Genomic DNA, 17,971 nt, shown 5'->3' with positions numbered 1-17,971 from the left:
TAGAAGGTCTATCCTTCTTGTCCTTGAGAAGCAAGATACCTGGCGGTTCCTTTTCAGTGCCCATCCTTCTGGTAGTGGAAATACTTTCCTTTGCCTCCATCAGCTTTAGTCTTCCCTTCCTGTTTAGCTATTTTCTTGGAAGGACAAGGAATCTGAGATTTCTTTTTCTTATTGCCCTTCTTCTTGTTGGACTTTCCAGTAGAAGAAGATGCAATCAAAGCTACCTCTTTTCCTTTATTGCGTGGCATATTCTTTTGCGCAATAACCAGCATGTTGAGTAAACCAGCCAATGTGCATTCCTGTTTAGTCATATGGAAATTTGTTACAAAATTCCAAAAAAACTCAGGGAGGGATTGAAGGATCAAATCCATCTGTAGTTGGAAATCCATGTTGAAGTCAAGATGTTCCAGCTGCTCAATTAGCTAAATCATCTTGTGGACATGATCCCCAACATTCTGTCCCTTAGACATCCTCATGTGGACCAGCTGTCTAGATATCTCATACCTAGCATTCTCTTGTGCTCACCATACAACTCTTGTAGGTGAAGGAGCATCTCACTCGCTCTCTGTATGTTCTCATCTTTGCATACGTAACTCATTATTCATGGAAGCAAGCATGTAACACTTAGATCTCATATCATGCTCCTTCCACTTGTCCACAGTTTCATGTTTCTCTTGGGCGGCCTCTGGAGGTAAGGGACCAGGAACATTTGAGTCTAGAACATATCCTATATGTTCAAGGTTCAAGACAAGTTTCAAATTTCTTAGCCAATCAGACAGATTAGGTCCTGTCAACCTATTGCGATCAAGTATGCTTGCAAGGATATTAGAAGGTAGTGGTTGTTCTGTGCTCATTATTATCAGAAAATTAACTGTAAAAAATAACCAGATTAATTAGTAAATGTATCATGTAATTAACCAAAATGATTATGGTCTTTTAATCAAATTGGTCATCCCAATAACTTAGCGAACCTACACTTTCAAAGTAGAAAATGAAAATCCTAGTTGGATGGATTTTTAGTGGGTGATTGAATTCTTATAATTCTATTAATCATCCTTAGGTACATCCATTATTAGAATTACAATAAACTATAAGTGAGCAACTCCTTGCCCATCACATCTCATGTGAGATTCAATCCTTTACCTAGCCCCTAATGCTCAAAATCTCAGGTACATCCATTATTGACTTATCTTGCATTAGTTAAGTTGATCCCATTAAGCCAGTAATTATGCAAATAATTTTAATGTCCTCAGTACATCAATATTGGCCACCAAACCATTTACATATTCACAACATCTCATGCTTAACAATTATTCTTAAGAATATCTCTTAAATTAATTGCATCATATGCAACTATTTAAAATTTCTTAAAATAATTGCCCTATGAGAGGGCCCATGTTATAATTACTTTAATTATAGCATTTTCAACAATTATTTGTTTGGAAGATTTTATGGTCATCCTAATTACTATTAAGGTCTCACTTTGCACATTATCCATTTAGCATGCATATATCATATACTTGCATATATTCCCATACATCTCATGCATCCATGGATAAACAGTAAATATGGTATGATCATGGACTTTCTAAGGGATTCAATTTTGAGCCACCAAGAATTGAATCGGGGCATTCCTAGGTGCATTTCATTCATTCATTTTACAAGAGTTCTTTGACGATACATAATCAACAATTGATCTTGAATTCCTCCCCTTTGGTCCCACTAATGCTCTTGACCTCCTTGATCTTCTTGTAATCAATTACATAGTAATCCTTGGCATACCAATGCGAATTTACAAGAACTTAAATAAATAAAATTACAACCCAAAATTATTACAACCTTAATAATACATGCTCAAAATAAATTAAAATAAATTAATTAATTTATAACCCAAAGAAACATAAAAGAAATAAATCCAATCACATCGATCTTTTATAGTCCATGATCATCCATCATGCATATCACTATTTAACAATTAAATAAAATATACATACTTAAATTAAATTGAATATCTCATATTCAACTTAAAAATCCAGATTTGAATATGATTCAAATAAATTTAAAAATTGATTTGAATCACATTCAAACAAATTTAAAAATTGATTTGAATCACATTAAACAATTTTTAAAAATCAGATTTGAATCACATTCAAAAAATTTTAAAAATTCATATTTGAATCACATTCAAAAATTTTTAAAAATTCATATTTGAATATTATTCAAACAACTTTAAAAATTCATATTTGAATATGATTCAAACAACTTTAAAAATTGATTTGAATCAAAATTTAATTGTGTGATTAAAACTCTAATTAAACAATTTAATTAGACATAGGATGAGCTTTTAGATCATACAACAATTGCAAATTAAAAAGCCAAACCTTGCGCACACCATGGGAGGAGCCAAACCATGTGCACCCATGGTGCACTCCACCATGCTGCCACCTTTCATTGCAATCGGCAATGGATCTATCATCTCATGATCATACCACACAATTAAATCATATAATCAACAATCTAAATGGCAAATATAGTGGCTCTAATACCAATTGAAGGAGCGAAAGCATGAAAAACACAAATTTATATCATTGAATTTAAAAATTTTCACCTAGAGTCACATGCATAATGCAAGATTTATTTTTATCTATTTGATTTCAATGATAAACAATATATTAAAACTCTTTTAATATATTTTTGGATCTATATTTGCCATTTAAGATTTTAGAATTAATCAGATTAATTTTAGAATCCTAGATTAGATCAAGAACAAGTGCACTAACCTCTTGATGCACTGCAGTGTGTTTGGCACCTTTGGGATGCGTCTTTAGGACACGGATGTTGTCCCTCTAGCTTGTCTACACTAAGATCACCTATGGTAGCCCTTGAGCATCTTCTAAAGCTTTTTCTATTAATTATAAAATCAAGTTTTGCCTATTAAGATATTAAAGATATAAATAGGATATTAGAAACAATTTCTAGTATTTTTAATTCAAGAGATTGTTTGCTAATCTCTTGGAATTGATGAGAGATGAAGAAGAAGAGAGAATGGGAGCCTCAAGGGTGGTGGCATAAAGGGAGGTAGCAGCTGGTTATAATTTTTCTTTTCATAACTGTCGACACCATATTTTGGCCGATCCCCAGAATCAATAAACCTTGAAACCGATCCCCAGAATTTATAGACTTTGAAACCGATCCCCAGCACTAAATTTTCCTTTGCCAGCCAACTACATTTCCGACCTCTCTTTGCCATATTACCGATCTCTCTTCACAGAGAATTGAATCAATGCTAAGCCCTCGTATCATCTAAAGTCTTGCCAAGTCGCTCACCGATCTCTCAAGCTAATTGTCAAATTTCTGACGATCGATTACATTTCCTATCTCTCCTGTCAAACAAAATTGAATCATACTAGATCTTTATGTCACTGGTCTTATTGCCGATCTCTCATTTTAAGTTTAGGAATAATTAAGATTCCAATCCGATGTAATGATGATCTTGATTTTAAGTGGGTTCACCAAATTTCCAATTTTAATCAAGTCCCGATTAACGTTGATTCCCTATCGATCTCATGCTCATTATGTTTTCCGATCTCTCACACTTAGGTTAATAATCTCTTTGATTACTTGATGTACTCGGACAATCAAGTATTAAGTAATTTAGAGATTTTACGATCACAATCAATCATTGAACAAAGAGGCATTCCATTTCATTTCAAAAAATTGTACAAGTCATTGGTGGAGGATCACCCCGATCGATCTACATTTGTCCGTCTTCTCCCTCACCCTCCTCCTCACTATCCTCACCCTCGCCTCAGGGGCAGTCGGCCATCCAGAGAAGTCCTCCTCTGTAGCAGCACGGGCTCGGCTAAGATCCTTGTGAGCATTCACGTAAGCACTAGCTATTCTGTCACCATCTCTTCATCTTTTGCCTTAAGCTCCTCGGTAAGATGAGTGACACAGCGACCGTTGGCCGGAGCGCTGGACTTCTCCAAGAGCATGATCCCTCTCGGCCCGAACATGAGTGCATTCGGCGGCTTATCCTCATAGTACTTCATCCTCCCTCAATTTGAGATATGTAATCTTGAGCGGATGAGAGTTGGGATCGGAGGATGCCACTTCTTGACTCTTCCTTTCGACTTCTTGACTCTTCTTCTCGACCTCCTTACCCGGCGGTAAGCCTTTTCCCGAACTATGTCTTTGGTTCACGGGCACTCTACATTGAACTCATGGGCGGGTTAGGATGTCGTCAAGATTGTCGAGCGATCTGTCCGATCCTCCGAAGCGGATGGAAGACCCCAAGACTTTGGCAAAATCGGGGTTCTCGAACGATCCGGTTGTTCTCTAGAAGTGATCGGCACTTGGGGGCCACGAGAAGAGGGCCTCGTAGGAGGTCGAAACGACCCCTTACGTGCTTGGAGCAAGCGGAGGAGGTGGGCCGGCTCTTCCGTTGAGGAGGAGATCGGACGGCTTACGTGATCGGCGATCCGAGAAGGTGGGCGGGCCTCCTTGCGTCTCCCGGGTTCATGGCGGGTGTTTGAAGTAATCTGCGAGCGCTTCATCTCCTTTATTTTTAAATCTCTCTTTCTTTCTTCGCTTCCTGGAACCTTCACCACCCGCCATACGCACAAAAAAAGTCGGTGAGATCGCTAAGGTCAAAGATCGAAATAGAAAAATACCGATGCCAAAATCGAGCGGAAGCGCGACTTTCGCCGTGATCAACACCATCGTCCAATGATGCGGCTCGCGATCACGCATCTAAGCGAGTACTTTAGAGTGGCGGCTTGATTCTTGATTCCATCACTACTAGGCTTTCCTCCTTGTTCAGTGTCGCCGGAATCAAGGGCCCACGATGCCACGACTACGGGGAAGTCCTCAGCGGTCGGATTTTTCTCCTCGAGAATGAAGAAGCGGTTCTTCCAATTCTTAAGGAGGAGGCGGTCGGTAAGAGAGCCCGCAATGAGGCTTACTGAAAGAACCGATGCTCGTCGTCCTTTCTGCGAGTTAGCTTTGTGCGATTCGGTGAACACCTTAGCCGTGATCTGATTCCCTTAGCTCGGCCGAGCCTCGGAAGGCTACCAAGATCCGCCATGAGTTAGGATGAATTTGGGCAATGCACACTCGGTGAAATTTTAGGACCTCCTTGAAGAAGTCGTCCGGAGGAGGCGAAGACACGCCTTTAAGCGTTCCTCGTATACCATAACCATGTCATTCTCTTCAAAGGAGTGATCGGCTCGGTGATCGCGTGACACGGATAAGTTCATATAAATCGGGCTCAATGTTGTACTCTGGCTAAGCGATTGCAGATTGGATTCTTGCAAAATCGATGGCAGCTCGTCCATAGGAAGATTCTCCCTCCCTGAAGTAGGTGCATGCCTTGATGGTGCGATCCGCCCCCGAGCTGGAACGGAGACCCTAGGAGGTTCTGGTTGTGCACTCGGCCCGACCACCTCTTCTTCATCAGACGACCACGAGAACTGAATGGAAGGTGGGCTTGCCGCTCTCTGACCTTCGGCGCCACTCATTTTTAAGGAAAGCAAAGAACTTAAAGCTAAAAGAAGGATTAAAACCCTTACCAGAGCTTGAACGGAGTCGAAAGAGCTTGAAAAATCGGGAGAGTTTTGGAATTGCTCGCGAGAGACAGAAAATGGCATAAGTGATGTCGACACCATATTTTGGCCGATCCCCAAAATACTTTGAAACCGATCCCCGGTGCTAAGTTTCCTCGGAGTAGCTAATCACGTTTCCGATCCCTCTTTGGTAGGCGGTCACATTTCCGACCTCTCCTCGCAAAGACGTGAATCAATGATAAGTCCTACGCATCCCTTGAAACTCGGTAGATCTCTCAAATCATTTCACGATCCTTCAAACGTTCTTTGGATTTAGGACACATCAGAATATTCCGATCTCTGTTGATAAATGAAGTGAACTAGCACTAGATCTTTTCCTACAGTTTATTGCCGACCTCCTTTCAGAAAGTTTAAGAGCTAAAGTTTTGGTTCGATTAGATCTTAAGTGTTGAGTTAAATTTTGGTCAAGTTACATTTGACATTTCTTCCCTCAGATCTCATGTTGAGTGCTTTCCGATCTCTCATACTTAGATTAATAATCACATTTAGTTTTTGTTTTCTTTGTGCTCATACAATCAAATACTCGGACAAATAATGGTTTAAAATTTTCCGATCACAATCATTCATTGAACAAAGGCATTTCATTTCATGTCATAATTTGTACAAAGTTATTGGTGAGGATCACCCGGCTGATCTATTTGGATCACTCCCTCTCTCCCTCTCACCCTCGGCTTCATCCTCACTATCTTCACCATCGCCCCGGGTGCAGTCGTCCATCAAGAAAAGTCTTCTTAAGGTACGCTCTGGAGTGCGGCCAAGAGATCCTTGTGAGCCTTCACATAGGCCTCGGCTATTCCGTCACCATCTCCTCATCCCTCTCCTTAAGCTCCTTATCCTTCGCCTCGAGTTCCTCTATAAGTTGGCGACGAGAGGATGCATTGGCGTGGGCGCTGGACTTCCTTAGGCGCGGTCCCTCTCATCAAATACAGTTACTGTTCGTAGCCGGTCTTCATGGAGCTTTGCCGTCCCTCGACTGAGATATATAATCCGGCGATGAGAGTTCGGATCGGAGAATCCACTTCACTGGTTCTTCTTCCGATCTCCTTACCCGGTAGCTGAATCCTTTCGGATCATGATGCAGTTCACGGACACTCCACGTTTAAGCTCATGGTCGAGTCAATATGTCATCAAGGCCACTGCAGGATAGCTTTGTCGATCCTCTGAAAGAAGATGGTAGACCCGGGACTTTAGCAAAGCGGGTTCTCCTTATGATTCGGTTATCCTTCAAGGAGTCGATCGATGTCTGGCGCCCAGGAGAGTCCTCGAAGCTTGAGTAGGTCCCCTTTCGCGCTTGGGACAAGCTGCAGAATCTGAGGCTGCTCTTAGATCTAGGAGGAGATCGGGTAGCCGATGGTCGAAGGACCGAAGGTTGGGAGGATCTCTTTGTATCTCCCGGGCTCGCGACAGTGTTTGGAGTCGTTACGAGCGCTTCATCTCCTTTACTTTCAGGAAGATCTCTCTTTCCTTCTTAGCTTCCTATGACCTTCACCACCCGCCATACACTGCACAAAGAAAAGGTTAGTGAGATCACTAAGGTCGTGAGAATTGAGATATAGAAAATACCGTGCCGAGGTTAGAGGCGGAAGTTCGCGGTCTTGGCGGTGGCGGTGAAACGATCCAATGGTGCGGCTCGGCGATCACGAATCAAACAAGAATACTTTTAGTGGCAGCCTCACTCTTGAGATCCATCACTATCAAACTTTCCTCTTCGCTCGAGGTAATATGGTTGGAAGCAAGGGTCCACTGGTACCACCAGTGCGGAAATCCTCAAGCGGCTCGGATCTTTGCTCCTCACAATGAAGAAAGCGATTCTTCCGGTTCTTAAGGGGCGAGGCGGTCGGAAAAGAGCCGCATAACTAAACCGCTGAAAGAACCGATGGTCATCGTCCTTTGGTGAGTTAGCGGTGCGGCTTGGCGAACACTTTAGCCGTGGTCTGATTCCCTTAGCTCGGCATAGACCTCGGAAAGCTACCAAGATCGCCACGAGTTGGGGTGAATTTGAACAATGGATGCTCGATGAAATTTTAAGACCTCCTTGTAGAAGTCATCCGAGGGAAGAAGGCGGCCTTTAATTGTTCCTCGTACACCATAACCATGTCGTTCTCTTCAAAGAAGTGATTGACACGAAGGTCGTCATGGCACTTGATTAGCTCGTACAAGTCGGGCGAATGTTATATTCTTGGCTAAGCGGCCAGAAGATCAGTTCTCGAAGAACCGATCGTAGCTCGTCTATAGGAGATTCTCCCTACACGAAGAAGCGCGTCGCCTTAATGAGTACGACCATACGACACAGGCGAGGACCCTAAGAGGTTCGGGTTGCGTGCTTGGCGGCGCCTCTTCCTCATCGACGATGACCAAGAGAACTCAATGGAAGGAGGGCTCGCGCTCTTTGACCTTGGCACGCTCATTTTCAAAAGAAACAAAGAACTTAAACAAAAAGAAGATCAAAGTCCTTACAGTCTAATCGGTGTCGGAGAAGGAGAAAAGCGAGAGAACTTGAAGCTATGAGCGGGAGGCGAAAATGAAATGAGAAAACAAGCGGCTAACCCTCCCTATTTATACTAGTCAGAGCATTTAATGCTCGCGAGGTTCTAAGCGGCGCATCGATTGGTGAGACTCGGCGGTATTACGACACTTTTCTCAAATATCCGAATGTTCGGAGATCGGTTAATCGGAGATCGGCATAACAAGTTAAATATTTTGAATAAAGGATCAGTCAAGTGTCATTCAAGTAAAGAACGGATCGGATAACCACCTTAGAGATCGGAAAATAATCAATGCAAAAAATAATAAGATGATAAGCTGCAAAATAAAGTCTTTATTTGCAAAAGATCGGATTACATCATTTGGGCGATCTCTAGGGATCGGATTACAATAAAGGTCTAGCTACATCATGTGGCGATCTCTAGAATCTGATTACATTGAAAATTACATCATTTACGTGATCTCTAGAGGCCAGATGAAAAATCCTATCTGAAGAGGTGATCTAAGGACCGGTTATAAGCGATCCCAAGGATACTCCGGGAGATCCATGGATCGATTTATAACTAATACCAAGAGATACTCCCGGTGTTCCAAAGATCGATTTATAAGCGATCCCAAGGATATTGCCGGCCGGATGCTTCATCATTGTCGGAACACCCAATGTGGATCAGAATCATTGTCGGAACACTCAATGTGATGAGAAGCGAATGAACTCGATTGAGCAACTCGAGATCGGTACAGCGAAGCCATAATCTGGATTGGTCAAATTCGGTTCTCTCACCATCGCCAATTAGGACCATCCAATCAGGATCGTAAATTTTCCGTCGAGAAAGGGAATTCCATCGGAAGAGGATCAAAACCACGATTGTATGGCGGAACTTTCCGAGCAGCTAGAACCAAGAAACAAGGAGAAAGAGAAAAATCGAATGAAGGAAATGCCACTATCAACGAGGGTATATATAGGGGAAAATGGGCATTTAATGCTGGCGGAAAGCAGCGGGCGCTTGAAAATCGAGATGTAATTAATGCTTGGACCGAATCGGTGATCAAGGGATAAAGAGATCGGAGATAGGAGATCGGCATGAGAGATCGGAATGGGAGCTAGGGAGGATCGGAAGACAAAAGAATAAGACAAATTCCGATAAGTCGTAAATCGAATCGGTAAAGGTAGTTAAAGCGTGGCGACGAGATCTCCACATGCGCTAAGAATCGCACGCCAATCTTTGGCAGTGCGAGGGTATGTCATGTGATCCTGTACATCCCAATTCCAGTTGATCCCACTTGTAAGGATGAATCGGAACCCTTGGATCAAGAGAAAGCGACAATACCGGCGTCTTTCACTCTCAGGATCGTTCGGACAAAGGATTCAAGGCCGTCGGATTAAAGAGGAAAAGGACAAATATTTTGAAGCGATCTCGACCATTACGTTTTGATTCTCTTTAATTCCTGAACATCAGATCATGTACTTCAAAAACATGACCCTCCATCTCCCTCAAAATGAATCGACCCTTCATGGGAGCACACGATTCCTATAAATACTGCATGAAAAAGCTGTTCAAAGGAGGAAAGGGCGGACGAAAAAAAGAAAGGCATTATTATAGCGGAAGAACTACGAAAATTTCATTGATTTGTTATTACGCTACTTTGAAATATTGATTGGAAAGACTTTTGAAACTAGTTTTTAGAAGTGTTTCTTGAAAAAGGATTTTGAACACTGGAACTCTACATTTCGGCTTGTTCATCACGATCACGCCTTCACTTTCAACTCTTTATCATCTCTATTTTCATCCCATACATTTGGAGCTCAAATCCCACTCAGTTGTTATCTTGACCTAATCACATCATAGCTAAGCTCCCTCCAGTTCACGGTGAACATCAACTCTCAGGCTAATCAGTCCGCGGTCTTGTTTCTAGTGGCCACCCCATAATTATTCCTACAGATTCAGCTCCTCGGTAGAAGCTCACGTCATTTGTTTTATTAAGTGTTTGCGTTCATTTCTTTCGTAGTCTCTCTGTCCTTTTTACGTATGTGATTTTTCTCCAAGTTCATCTCGTGCAAAGAGACCCAGAAATGTTATTCTCAGGTCATCTCTTTAGTGATTAGTGTGCCTTTTATTAATCTTCGTCATTTACGAATACAAGCTTTTACGGTTCCTAGTAGAGTGTAAATGGTCGGAGTAAGGCGTGAGTAGCTGCAACCTAAAGATCTCTCTTAAAGGAAAATCTGAATAATACATAAGGAAGATAGTCAAACTATTAAGTGGCCTATAAGCACAGTTCGGCAAAAAGCGCCATAAAATGGAAGTAAAAGAAGCGAGTAGATTGGTCATAAATAAATATTGGTAAAATAAATACATGAGAGGTCGGTAAATCGGTCTCATTTTCCCCGTCTAGCCAGAAGGATATTGATAAGTCCTATCCCCAACCTCTTTAAACTTGGGATCCTTATCTCTAGGTTCTTAGGGCACCAAAATTACGGAGATCGGAAAAATACCTTTCGAGCACCTTTCTAATTTAAAAGAGATCGGAGGAGAGTTCTTATCAGGTCTTAACTCAAATTCTAATAAACATTTAAAAGAGATCGGAGGAGAGTTCTTATCAGGTCTCAACTCAAAATTTTATTAAATAGGGATCGGAGGAGAATTCTTATCAGGTTCCCATCTCGAAATTTTAATAAATACCTAAAAGAGATCGGAGGAGGACCCTCACGAGCCTCAATTAAATTTTAATAAATAATCCAGTAGAGATCGGAGGAGAGTTCTTATCAGGTCTCTATTCAAATTACAATAAATATTAAAAGAGATAGGAGGAGAGTTCTTATCCTATTCTCACACCAAATTTCAACCGTATGCAAGATAATCCCAAAACCCAGAACAATTAAATGCGCCAACTCACTAAAAATTTGTCTCATTTACTTATGTATACAGGTAATCCTAATTAGTGAAAATTCAAACATTCCTTTTACCAAAAGGATTAACATTCCCACTATAGCCCTTCTAACTAATTTATAAAGGACACAAAATTAAATCTACTTACCCTTGTTAAGGGACGAGGTGGGGTGCCTAACACCTTCCCCACAGTTAATGGACCCCGAACCTAGAATCTCTGTTTTCAAGTGGATTCATTTTTAATATAACTCCCTCAATGGTTATCATTATTATCCCTCAAATCTAAGGAGGCGACTCCTAACTTTTCCCACTTGGTGAGTGATCGTCCGGCGACGCAAAATCCGTTGCGACAAGTGAAAGCGGCTAACCCTACCCTATTTATACTCGTCAGGCATTTAATGCTCACGATGTCCCGAGCAATGCATCGGGATTAGCGGTGTTACGACACGTCTCTCAAACACTCCAAATTCCATAAAGAGAACGGCTAATTAGATATAGGCATATTTAGATAAATGTTTTGAATTGCAGATCAGTTAAGGGTTGTTCAGTTAGGAACCAGATCGGATAAACACATCAGAGATCGGAAAATAATCAATGCAATGATAATTGACTTTTATTTCCAAAAGATCGGATTACATCATTTGGGCGATCTCTAGGGATCGGAATAATAGAGATCGGAAGATGGGAGATCAACATGAGAGATCGGAATAAGAGCGTGGGAGGGATCGAAAGGCAAAAAGAATAAGACAAATCCCAAATAACCGTCGTCAGAATCGGGTAGAGTAGTTAAAGCGTGGCGACGAGATCTCCTTTGCGCCTAAGAATCGCGCCAATCTTGCGAGTGCGAGTATGTCATGTGATCCTGTACATCCCAATCTCCACCGTTAATCTTACTTGTAAGGACAAGCTCGGAGCCCTTGGATCAAAGAAGAAGACGACAAGACCAGCGCCTTTCACTCCCGGCCCTCGGATCGCCTCGGACAAGAAGATTTGGGACCGTCAGATTGAAAGAAGAAAAGGACAAATATTCTGAAGAGTGATCTCAGCCATTCATTTTGATTCTCTTTAATTCCTGAACATCCGATCATGTCCTTCGAAATCTTGACCCTCCATCTCCTCAAAATAAATCCACGACCCTTGATGAGCACGATTCCTATAAATACTGCATGAAAAAGCTGTTCAAGCGGGCAAAAAAGAGAGTAGTTATTATAGCGGAAGAACTACGAAACTTCATTGATTTGTTACTCTGCTACTTAGAAGTGTTGATTATAAAGACTTTTGAAACTAGTTTTATGAAGTGTTTTCTTGAAAAGGATTACGAATCTGGAACTCTACATTTGATTCGTTCATTATCTGGTCGCACTCTCACTTTCTGCCCTTTATCATCTCTATTTTCATTCCCATTGTCCAAGCTCAACTTCATTCCACTTGGTTTTTATCTTAATCTGATTGCATTTTAGCTAAGCACCCTTCAGTTCACGATGAACATCAGCCCTCAGGCTAATCAGCCCGCTGTCTTATCACTATTTGTCACCGTAGTTATTTCAATAGATTTGGCTCCTTACGGTAGAGCTCATATTCTTTGTTTTATTATCTGTTTACGTTTACTTTTCGCACTTTCTTTGTTCTTCTTACGTATGCGATTTTCTCCAAGTTCATTTTGTGCAAAAGAACCCCAAGGAATGTTACTCTCGAGTTATCTCTTTAGTGATCAGTCCATCATTTTATTAATCTTCGTCATTTACGAATGCAAGTTTTCTAGCTCTAGTAGCGTGTAAGTGGTTGGGTAAAGCGTAGGTAGCGCAACTTAAGGGTCTCTTTTAAAGAGAGCACGAATAACACGTCGAGGAAAATAGCCAAACTATTAGGTGGCGTGGCGGCAATTCGGCAAGATGCCATAAGGTGGAATAAAACCAAAGTAAGCAAGCAGAATAGATCGGACATTAATAGGTATTGGTAAGATGACTACATGGAAGGTCGGTAAATTAAGTCTAGTATCCCCGTTTAGTCACAAGGTATCAGAAGCCTTGTCCCAGCATCTTTGAATGCGAATCCTTAGCTTTAGGCTCTTATGACATGTAGCTGAAATTAAAATTAGGAGATTGGAAAAGTCCCTTTCGGGCTCTGTTAATCTAAAAGAGATTGGAGGAGAGTTCTATCAGGTCTCAAATCAAAATTTTAATAAATATTAAATAGAGATCGGAGGAGAGTTCATATCAGATCTCAACTCAAAATTATAATAAATCTTACATAGAGATCGGAGGAGAGATCTTATCCGGACTCAACTCAAAAATTAAGTAAATATTAAATAGAGATCGGAGGAGAGTACTTATCAGGTCTCAACTCAAAATTACAATAAACATTAAATAGAGATCGGAGGAGAGTTCTTATTAGGTCTCAACTCAAAATTTTAATAAACATTAAATAGAGATCGGAGGAGAGTTCTTATCAGGTCTCAACTCAAAATTACAATGATTTAAAAGAGATCGGAGGAGACTTCTTATCAGGTCTCAACTCAGAATACAACAAATATTAAAGAGTTGGAGAAGAGTTCTTATCAGATTCTTAAATTAAATTTTAATAAAATATTCCTTTCAAATAAAATTAACATACAACGATAACTCACTAAGGTTGTCTCATTTACTTATGTATACAGGTGATCCAAATTTAGCAAAAATCAAATGTTCCTTTAGTCAAAAGGATTAACATGTCCATTCAAGCCCTCTAACTAATGCAAAATTAAATCTACTTACCCTTATTAAGGGACGAGGTGGGGTGCCTAACACCTTCTCCACAGTTACGGACCAGAACCTAGAATCTGTCTTGAAGTGGTTTCATTTCAATTTATTTTCACAAATGGTTTTCTTTAGTTTCCCTCAAAACTAAGGTGGTGACTCCTCACTCTTTCCCACTTCGGTGAGGGTTCGTTCAGGCGATCGCAAAATCCCTTGCGACAGCTTGGCGACTCCACTGGGGAATAATCATCCCGGTCTAAGAGGTCTAAAAGTAGATTTAATTTTCCAATCAAATTATAGTTAGGTGGGCTCACCCGGCGATAGTTTACGTGTTAATTTTTGTTTATTCCTACTAAGCCTTGTTACTTGTTTTGCTTGATTTGCTTGTTTTTATCCCCCTTACGATGCTCTTGATTCAAAAAAAGAGGAAAAAGGAAAAATGGAAAGAATAAAATCCCTGAATTGGGAAGAGGTAAAGGTGTCCCTTCACACTGAACACTCACATGATGTCCTCACACACTTGGTCCTATGAGCTTTCTTACCCTTTTAGGAAAGTAGGAGGGTCATATAAGCGGTACCAGTGGGTTTTGCCCGTTAGTATCAGTGAAGGCTTGCTCCAGTTGAAACTCGTTCTATCCTTTGTGATACTCGTGGAATTTTCCGATAATATCATGGTTATAGAGCGGGGCTCTCTTATTCTGATGAGGGCAATTTGGGAACTGTGACTTTTAGAAAATTAGACCTTGAGCTAAACTATCACAATAGTAGAAAGCGTAGTAAACTACCTTATAAGATAGAACTATCTAATTAGGTAGCACTCATCCGATGTCGAGTCTCCTATGCTAGGACAAAAGGGCATACTTACTCTTACCTGTTACTTTAATTTCTTTTGTTCATTTTGTGAGGGTAATCTTGAATTCTCTTTGAAACACCTACACATTTTCCTACTTTGATAAATGTGTATGTGTCCTCTATAGTATGATTCAAAATTACCTAAATTTATCTTGCTAACGAGTTTTTCTGCAGGCATCATCAAACCAAGAGTCTGTGAAAAAGATAAGGCATCATTTTTATCATGGCATCCTTGAGTCAGTCGGCAGAAGAAGTTCAAAATGCTAAACTTTGGTCTAAATCAACTCATTCTCAGTACCCTCGCAAAATAATGTTTCCAAGGCACATGCTAGCTTACTACCCTCATGAGATCTGAATAAAATTGATGTCGGAATGAGCGACCTCGAGTGCATCTAATGTTTGGAGTCACTTCCGATCGAGTCAAGGCACGATTTGAAAAGAAATGCGGAGAATTGCAACCTAATGCGAGTCGAGGTCCAAATCCAGGCATTAAAGGCCATCTTTGTCGGTTGGAGTCCTAAGTGCAGGTATTCTCTTTCAATGACATTGATCTGATTCCTACTATGGAAGAATATCGGGCATTACTAGAGATTCCTTACTCAACGAATCGGATCTACCTACACTTTGAGCATAGGCGGACACAGAAGCGATTAACACATTTGTTGGGTATTCCTTGGAGGAGGCAAAGTCAAAGAAAGCATCAAAGGAACACGCATGGATGGTATTGGACCTACCTCGAGAAGCGGTTAGATCAATACCTCCAGAAAGCTTGATGGGATCAAGCTTGATGCTTTTCGCATTGGGAATCTATGGCTGATTTTGTTCGGGGCCATTAGGAATCATAACCTCTGACGCGATAGAAGTAATGCGGTAGAAAGCGGAGAGTCAATCCGTCTGGCAATTCTTGCGGAGACCGTAGAGACCCTTACCAACTGCAGCCAACAGGGTAAAGGATCCATCAAGTGTTGTTCTCAATTGTTATATCTCTGGATTATCAGTCACATGTGCCCTGTGGAGACAAAGGGATTGACTTGGTACCTTGACCGACCTCCCGCCGAGAAGATGGCGGTTAATAATCGATCAGAAGAATGAGCAGCGATGGCGGGAGCAGTTTTGAGTTTCAATAGCCATAATTATTGTTGGAGGAAGCTATGGGCGTCGAGCCAATCCATTTTGATCAACACGGGAGGTAATCGATCGGTGTCCTAATCGAATGCTAAGGATACACAAGTTACACTCGGCATTGGTAATGAGCGATTTGGCTCAACACGATCAGAATCGACATTGAAGAATATCACGAGTCATTTCTACCATGAGCTCAAGGAAGAGGAAGGGTTAAAATGGCTCATGAGATCTGGGAAAACATCTCTCTGATGGAGAGTCGCCTAAGGTCCAAGTGCCACAGCGATTATCTTGAATGGAGGTGGCGGGGCCGAGAACACTCAAGCTGTAGAATTTGAAGGCAGCGACCCTCGCAGAACGTCCTATTAGAAGAAGGCGATAGCCATTTGATAAAAAGGCAAACACGAAAACTATAGCTGCAAGAACAAATAAAGCAGTTGGAGGACAAGCAGATTCTCAAGAGGAAAGTAAGAAGGCTCGGAGAAGAGGCAAGAGGCGAAAAGATGGGTTTTGAAGAGCAAGAATCACGGTGGGAAAAGGAAAAAACTCTCTCCACGCTGTAATGAAAGAAGTAGAAGCCGCAGAATAGTAAGCTTAGGAAAAGATGAAATACCAAGAGGTTTTCGTTGAAGAGTATAAGCAGGAAAACAAAAGAAGAAGCTCGAATTAAAAGAGCAGGCACTACTCATCAACGATATCTTGAAAGAGTGTGCTAAGGAAAGGAAAGAGAAAGAAAAACAAATTTGCTCTCTATCGAGAGTGAAAGAAATGTTGACGGTGGAAGAGCGATAGCACGGGGAAAGCAAGAACTCCTACAGAATCGAATATGCTCTGAAAGTTTTGACCTGTCAAACAAGAAGAAAGGTTATATGAGTATCTCGAGAAAATGTCATCTCATTATAAAGAACCTCCACTGAGCCTAGGCGATGTAAGAATCGATGTACAAATTATTGATTAATGAAATGATTTTTGGGCCTTTGTTTAGCAAATTGTGAATGAATAGTATGACTCCGTAGAACTCCCTCGCTAGAGTTATGTGAAAAATTGAATCGCCATATGGGCGAGTATCATAAATCGCATTCAATCCGGTCATTCACGATCGGACTATTGAGCGATGCCATGATAAAAGTGATGCGATTATCCTTCAACGATTTCATTTACGGCTCTCAAATGCCACGTATCCTTCGTCCACATTAGGACCCTATTTAATTGTGATCAAAATTCACTAAAAATTTCTTTTTTCGATTCCCTTACAGAAAAACAACATTGCTTCGAACAAGGCAAGTCTGACCAAGCACGCGATTCAACCCCAGGGAGTGTACTTAACAAGATCCCGGACAAAGAAGATAATGGAAGACCGGGAACAAATCTGAGAACCTATAAGGGCAAGTGTTTGAACTTAAAGACCAGTCTGAGAACTTATGAGACTAATGAGAAATGTCCCAGAATAAGCGACTTGGACCTTAACCTACAATTACCTCCCCACCTCCTACAACGGTTGATTCTCACTCGCTTCAACCTCTTTCACTTTCCGACCATCAATCCGGATCAAGCGGTCACTTTGTCAACCGGTTCCACTAAATAATGAACCTCCTTTCTCTTATTATCCGGCCATCGAGCAAGAACCATCCCTTTCGGTCCGAACCCTCCAATTCATTACGCCTCATTTCCCGGTTGAAGTACCTCACACAAGAGAGGAGAAAGTAAGATGAGAAAATGAGAAATTTATCAGCTCTGGAAGAGAGATTGAGAGCTATAGAGGGCTGAATATGTATGGCTCGATTGGCGTGGCATCACTAAGATTAGTAGGATGTGGTGGTGCGCTCAAATTCAAGGTCCCGATTTTGACAAGTATCTTTGAATTCGGACCCTCGAATTCATTTGGCCACCTATATTGCCAAGATGTCCTCTATGTGATGATGATGGTGTTAATCCACTTCTTTCACGAGAGCCTCTGGAAGCGGCCACGAGGTGGTGCGTTGATTGAAACGAGGCGTTGCGCTCCTGGAAGAGATTTCATGAGGCCTTTTTGAAGCGATACAAATTTAAGCTGCGATGTAGCCCCCACAAGGAGGATCTTCAAAATGCAGTGCGGAAAAGGCAGGAAAGCTTCAAGGTATGCCCGAGATGGAGAGAAAAGCGGCAGTACATCCCCGGTGGCCAGATAATGAGCTATGCTCTCTATTTATCGAGACTTTGAAGGCTCCTACTTCAACTTGATGATTGGAAACACTTCCATGACTTCTGCGACATCATCGGTGGTGAG

Source organism: Hevea brasiliensis, chromosome 15 (assembly GCF_030052815.1).
Source record: "Hevea brasiliensis isolate MT/VB/25A 57/8 chromosome 15, ASM3005281v1, whole genome shotgun sequence".
NCBI classification, from domain to species: domain Eukaryota; kingdom Viridiplantae; phylum Streptophyta; class Magnoliopsida; order Malpighiales; family Euphorbiaceae; genus Hevea; species Hevea brasiliensis.
The sequence above is the reverse complement of the archived record's forward strand: the minus strand, read 5'-3'. Positions refer to the sequence as shown.